Source organism: Ochotona curzoniae, unplaced genomic scaffold (genome assembly GCF_017591425.1).
Source record: "Ochotona curzoniae isolate NIBS_2020 unplaced genomic scaffold, NIBS_Ocur_1.0 contig_2657, whole genome shotgun sequence".
Lineage (NCBI taxonomy): Eukaryota > Metazoa > Chordata > Mammalia > Lagomorpha > Ochotonidae > Ochotona > Ochotona curzoniae.
This window is the reverse complement of record NW_024465540.1, coordinates 535,371-541,120: the sequence shown is the minus strand read 5'-3', so window position 1 is coordinate 541,120 and position 5,750 is coordinate 535,371. Positions and strand designations below refer to the sequence as shown.

The following is a 5,750-nucleotide window of genomic DNA, read 5'->3' as shown; positions in this document are numbered from 1 at the left end:
GGTGGTGGGGGGTTTCTCTAAATGGCTAATGGATCATTCTATGCACTCCAGGTCTTCATCAATCGTTGTCCATAAGGAGCTGATCTCTCTGGTCTGAGTGATTAAGCATGCAATTCCTGTTTTTGTGATCGCCAGTTGTAGACCTAACAGGGCAGCTATGGTTAGAACAGTAATTGGCTCTCTCTTATACCTCAGGATAGAGTCAGGTTCCAAATGTTGGAGTATATCATTCTCACTTTGATACAGGACAAGAGGAAGAACAGACAAAATTATACAAAAATCAGTAGTTGCATAAAAAACAGCAATAATTATATGCTGTGTTAATCCATTGCAAGAGCAAAAGCACCAACCCTCTGAGATGGGAGATAATCAACCAGTTTTACCTGAATCAACAAGAATTGTTATTGTGGAGCAAAGTCTGTGCTTGTCTTTAGGGACAGTACCAATGCAGGATCCCCGGCTACTAACTTGGGTCATAGTCTTAGAGGAGCTCCTGTCAACCCAGTTAGTTGGGGCTACTGTTGAATAGCTCCAGGTAGAGTTGACACTGATAGCTTCATAAAATGGGGGGGGTGGGTAGACACTGTAACATAACCAACATTTTTGGGTAAGGTCAGGATTAGTAACATTTAGAGTGTCATACAGTGCACAGATTAGCTTCCACTAAGATTTGTGCTTTTTTTGACCCCAGATTGGGAGAGGAGAAGCTTCAGTCTGCTCCTCTTCTGTAGTGGGAGTGTTAGAAGGAAGGAGGGTGTAAGGGGTGGCTGCTGGAGATGAAAGAGGGGTAATGGGCTCCACCATCTGAGACACAAGGAAGGTTCCACTGCGGTTGCAGGTGTATGCGTGATATAACACAACACCCCAGGTCAATCTGTATATTCATCTTCTACCTCTATTCCCTAGTTTAGTGAATCTAACTTTGACTAAATCACACAGGGACTTGCCATAAAAAATCTTAACCCAAGGAGGTGAACGCCACATTTCCCATGTCAATGGATGAACAAAAGAGAGCTGTATTAAATCTGACTTAGCAACAGCCCACTTCTGGGGCCCATCATTACAAGTTACACAGCCCCAACTCCTACAGTAATAGTCATTCACACCCCTACATGTACTGTAAGTTTTTCTAGTGGATTCAGAGCAAGCATAGAAACTTTGCACACCTACACTGTTTAAGGACCATTTCTTTATAGTAAAGTCTCTTAAGCTGAAGTATAAATCTGGACACCACAAGTTTAGAGTCTGTAGGGCTGATGTCCAGGCAAGAACCTGATGAGTGCGTCCATCTCTCAGTTTTCAGGTGATGTTGTATGACTGATGAGGATTTTCAGCAGAGGTCTCACCACATAAGGCTACAAAGACTACCAAGCTGAGTCTGTGGAACGCGTAGACTGGGTGCTTGCCTCAGAATTTTTCACAAGCTTAAGTCTTACTGGTTTGTTGGGATGATGCTGTGCTTTCCACGAGGTGCTGGTCTTCAGCTCAGGGGATGGAGCAACAGCCTTTTAGATGCGTGAGTGATGCATCCATGGTCCAACTCTGTTGACCTTTAGGGCAGATGGGGTTATAAAAAGCACAACATAAGGGCCTTTCCATGTGACTCGAGAGTTTTGGCTCATTGACATCATACCCAGACCCAGTCACCCAGGACAATTCCATGCTCCAGGCTCGGATAATCTTTTTTTTTTTTTTTTTTTTTTTTTTTTGTAATAAGCTTGCAGCAGAGGCCAAATCTCTTGCTTCACTGTAAGCAATGCCTGCATGCCAGCCAAATAATTTGGAGCTACCTTCATCTTGTCCATAGAAAGGACTCATTGGACAATAGGGCAGAACTCAGTACATAATTTTGAATGGGGTCAATCCATGCACATAAGGAGAATTCCGAGTTCAAAAGATGGTGAAGGGAAGGAGAGTCACCCAGCCTCCGCCTGTCTCGAAGGCTAATTTAGATAAGTTCGCCTTAATGGTTTTGTTCATTCTCTCTACTTGCCCTGAGCTCTATGGGTTATATTCACAATGCAGCTTCTAATATGTTCCCATGGCTCTTGCCAGCCCTTGTATGACTTTATTAGTGAAGCCGAGCAGTTTTGCAATCCTAGCATAACTGGAATCCCATGTCGAGGTATAATGTCCTCAAGCAATACTTTAGCCACCATCTGACTAGTTTTCTTCTTAGTAGTGAATGCTTCTACCCTGAAAATGTGTCTACAAAGACTAGAAGATACCGGTACCCGAACTTCCTCGGCCTTACCTCTGTAAAGTCTATTTCCCAATTACATCCTTATGCCCTCCCCCAAATCCAAGTACCTGTATGTGGGAATCTCCTCTTGCTAGGTTTCATTGCCTGACATCTTGCAAACTGCACCACTATCCATCTGGCCTCAGAGTTCTGATGTGGAAACTGAAGGGAGGCAGTGTCAAATAGACCCAGCAGTTTCCTCCACCCCAAGTGGGTGGTTTCATGTAAGTTGGTGATGAAAAATTTCCCCCAGTTCTGTAGCCAAAAGCGGTCTTTCCTCTGAATCCCTATATTGATTGTCCAACTTGGTCTCCTGGAGGTGTAGGCATTGGATCCACTCCAAATCTTCTGAAGTGCAGCTTGGCAGAAATGGCAGCACAGGGAGCTCTGGTATTGGTAAGTCTATTGTTGCTATCTGGACAGCTTCCACCTCCTTGCTTCTGGAGTCTCCAACATCCATGGCTTCTCTTTTGGCTTCTTCATCTGCACAGAGTTTTCCCACTGCCTCGGCAGTGATTATGAACTGATGACTTGGCATATGCACTATGTCAGACACCCTGTGTTTCTCTACATCTGTAAATAAGCATTGTACTTCTGCCAGGTTTTGCAGTTCCTCCCCTCTGTTGTCATGAAGCTTCGCTCTCTGTATATGGCGCCGTGAGCATGCACAGTACCGAAGGCATACCGGTTGTCTGTGTAAACAGTCACCTGCCTTCCTTCCACTTATTCAAGAGCCTCAGACAGTGCAATTAGCTCTGCCTTTTGCGCTGAAGTCCCTGGGGGAAGGGCACAGCTCCAGACTACTTCCCCCGTTGTGTGCCCCCGCCCTTCGCACTCCGTTATTCACAAATCTACTACTGTTTGTCATCCAGGTCATCTTGTTTGGCAAGGGAATGTCCAGGAGATCATGATGACCTTGAGTGACTTCTCACAGGATCTCATGGCAATCATGAAAGGGGTCTCTATGTCTGGGTTAGGCAGCAAGGTGGTGGGGTTCAAGATGGCTGGTTCAAGGAACACAATTCTGGGAGAATCTACTAAGAGCCCCTGATAGTGCATGAGCCTTGCATTGCTCATCCATTTGCCAGGAGGTTGTCTTAGGATTCTCTTAAAAGCATGAGGAGCAATGATCTTTATGTTCTGGCCAAAAGTCAGTTTGTCTACATCTTGTACCATGAACGCAATAGCAACTATGGCACAGAGGCATGGTGGCCAGCCAGCAGCTACAGGATCAAGCTTCTTTGATAGATAAGCCACTGGTCCCTTCCATGGGCCCAACTGTTGGGTTAGGACTCCTTTTACAATGTCCTTGTCTTTTATCCACAAAGATGATAAAAGGTTTTATCAGGTTAGGGAGTGTCAGAGCTGTGGCTTTAAGGAGTGTGGCCCTCAGTTCTTTAAAGGCTTGCTGGTGTTTCTCTAGCCATTTCCAGTCCTTTTGTTCTTTAGCAGCTTCATACAGGAGACTAGCTAACTCTGCATAACTCGGTATCCAGTCTGCAATTACCCATTGACTCTAAGAATTTTCTCACCTCTTGTGTAGAGGTGGGCATGGGAATTGAGAATAGTTTCTTTCATGACCTTTGTTGGGCATCGAGCCCCCTCCTTGAGTTTATACCCCAGATAAGTTACTGATTGTTTGCAGATCTGGGCCTTCTTTGCACTGGCCCAATAACCCAATCTCCCCGGCTCTTTAAGCAAGTCTCTAGTAGCTTTCTGGCAATCTTTCACAGTCAGAGTGATGAGGAATAAATCATTTACATATTGCAGCAGGATCACTGCGGGGTGCACCTACCAATACGGTTTTAGGTCTTGGCTAAGTGCTTTATTAAAATGGGTGGGTGAGCTTTTAAATCCTTGGAGGAGCTGAGTCCAGGTCAACTGAGCAGTCTTGCCTACTTCGCACCACTCAAAAGCAAATATTGGCTAGCTTATTGAGGCCAAGGCTATGCTGAAGAAGGCATCCTTTAGATCAAGGGTTATATACCAAACATGTGAAGGAGGGAGGTGGCTTAGAAGAGTGTATGGATTAGTCACTGTGGGATGCATATTTTCCACTCTTTCACTCTCCTCAAATCTTGGACTGGGCGATAGTCCTGCCCATTTGGCTTTTTCACCAGGATCAATGGCATGTTCCATGGAGAGTGGCAGGCCTTTAGAATACCAGCCGCTATCAACTTGTGAATGTGGGGTGCAATGCGTTGGGAAGCCTCGTCTGGCATGGGGTACTGCTTTACCCATACTGGTTGTGCATTGGCTTTAAATTCTACCACCACAGGGGGCCAGTGTGCTGCCAATCTTATTCCTGCAATCTTGGCGAAGGCCTGGGGGCAGGCCTTAACTCAATAGTCCATGTCCTTATCGCAGGCTGCTGGGGATTTGGAAAAGAAGCGGTGCATGTTGGCTAGAGACACAATCAGTATGAGAAGTGGCTGCCCCTGATTGTCAGTTACTTCCATTTCTTTTGGCTCAAAGTGAATGAGAGTCCCAATCTTAGTGAGCAGGTCTCTGCCTAGTAGTGGTGTCAGGCTCTCTGGGACCGCCAGGAACAAATGTGTGACCTAGTGCTTTTCTAGGTCTACCTTTCTATTGTTTGTCCATGAACAAACTTGCAACCCTGTTGCTCCTTATAGTATGTTAGTCTTATCAGTGAGGGAGCCTTGGGCTTAGTTAAGTACAGAGTACTGGGCTCCTATATCCACCATAAACCCTATTGGTTTCCCCTCTACATATAAAGTTACCCAAGATTCAGGGAGGGGAGCCAAGTCCTGACTTCCCTAGTATTCCTCTGTCAGCATTAGTCGTGCTGTGTTCACTGTCTCTGCCCTCTGCCTCTCTCTCTGATTCCTGCTGAGTTGTGGACATTCCTTCTTTCAACCCACGGCAGCAGAAGCATTGTTCTCTGCTTAACCTGGACCTGTACCAGCAGGGGCTCCATCCCCTCTCCTGGGACCTAGGAGACCTTGGCCCATTTCTGACCCCAGCCAAAAGATTCTTGTCATTTCCCTCTGCTGCTTCCTATTTTTTCTGCTTTGGAACTTGTGATCTTTCTTCCTTATTCTTTCCGCTTTTTCTTTAGGGGTTTCTCTGCTATCAAAGACTTTCTCTGCTATCTTCATAAGATCCCTAATACTCATCCCTCCAACTCTTCCTTCTTATAAAGTTTTCTTCTGACATCTGGTGCTACCTGGTGAATAAAGGACATAATTACTGCTGACTGGTTTTCTTCAGTCATGGGATCTCAGGGAGTGTACTGCTTATAAGCTTCATAAAGGTGTTCAAGGATTGCGGCTGGACTTTCATTTTCTTCCTGCAACATAGTTTCTATTTTGGCCAAATTCATGGGTCAGCATGCCACCACCCTGAGAACTGCCAGAAGAGTCTGGAGATAAACCTGGAGATGCTCCCTACGTTCTAGGGTCCTGAAGTCTCAATCCAGCTATCACAAGGGGAGGGCATCATCAATTATATTCTGGAGGGTCATGGGTCTGCCATTCTCTCCTTTCAC

The 5,750-nt window shown here is 45.6% G+C and overlaps 1 long non-coding RNA gene across 1 annotated transcript; it reads right to left on the bottom strand.

The window, feature by feature from the left end:
* Positions 1 to 578: 578 nt before the first annotated feature.
* On the bottom strand, positions 579 to 4,815 carry LOC121152791. The gene is made up of 3 exons (XR_005883316.1): positions 4,804 to 4,815; positions 4,407 to 4,412; positions 579 to 663 (listed from the first exon to the last, which is right to left on the bottom strand). It is a non-coding gene; the product is annotated as an uncharacterized LOC121152791 (long non-coding RNA).
* Between the last annotated feature and the right edge of the window lie 935 nt (positions 4,816 to 5,750).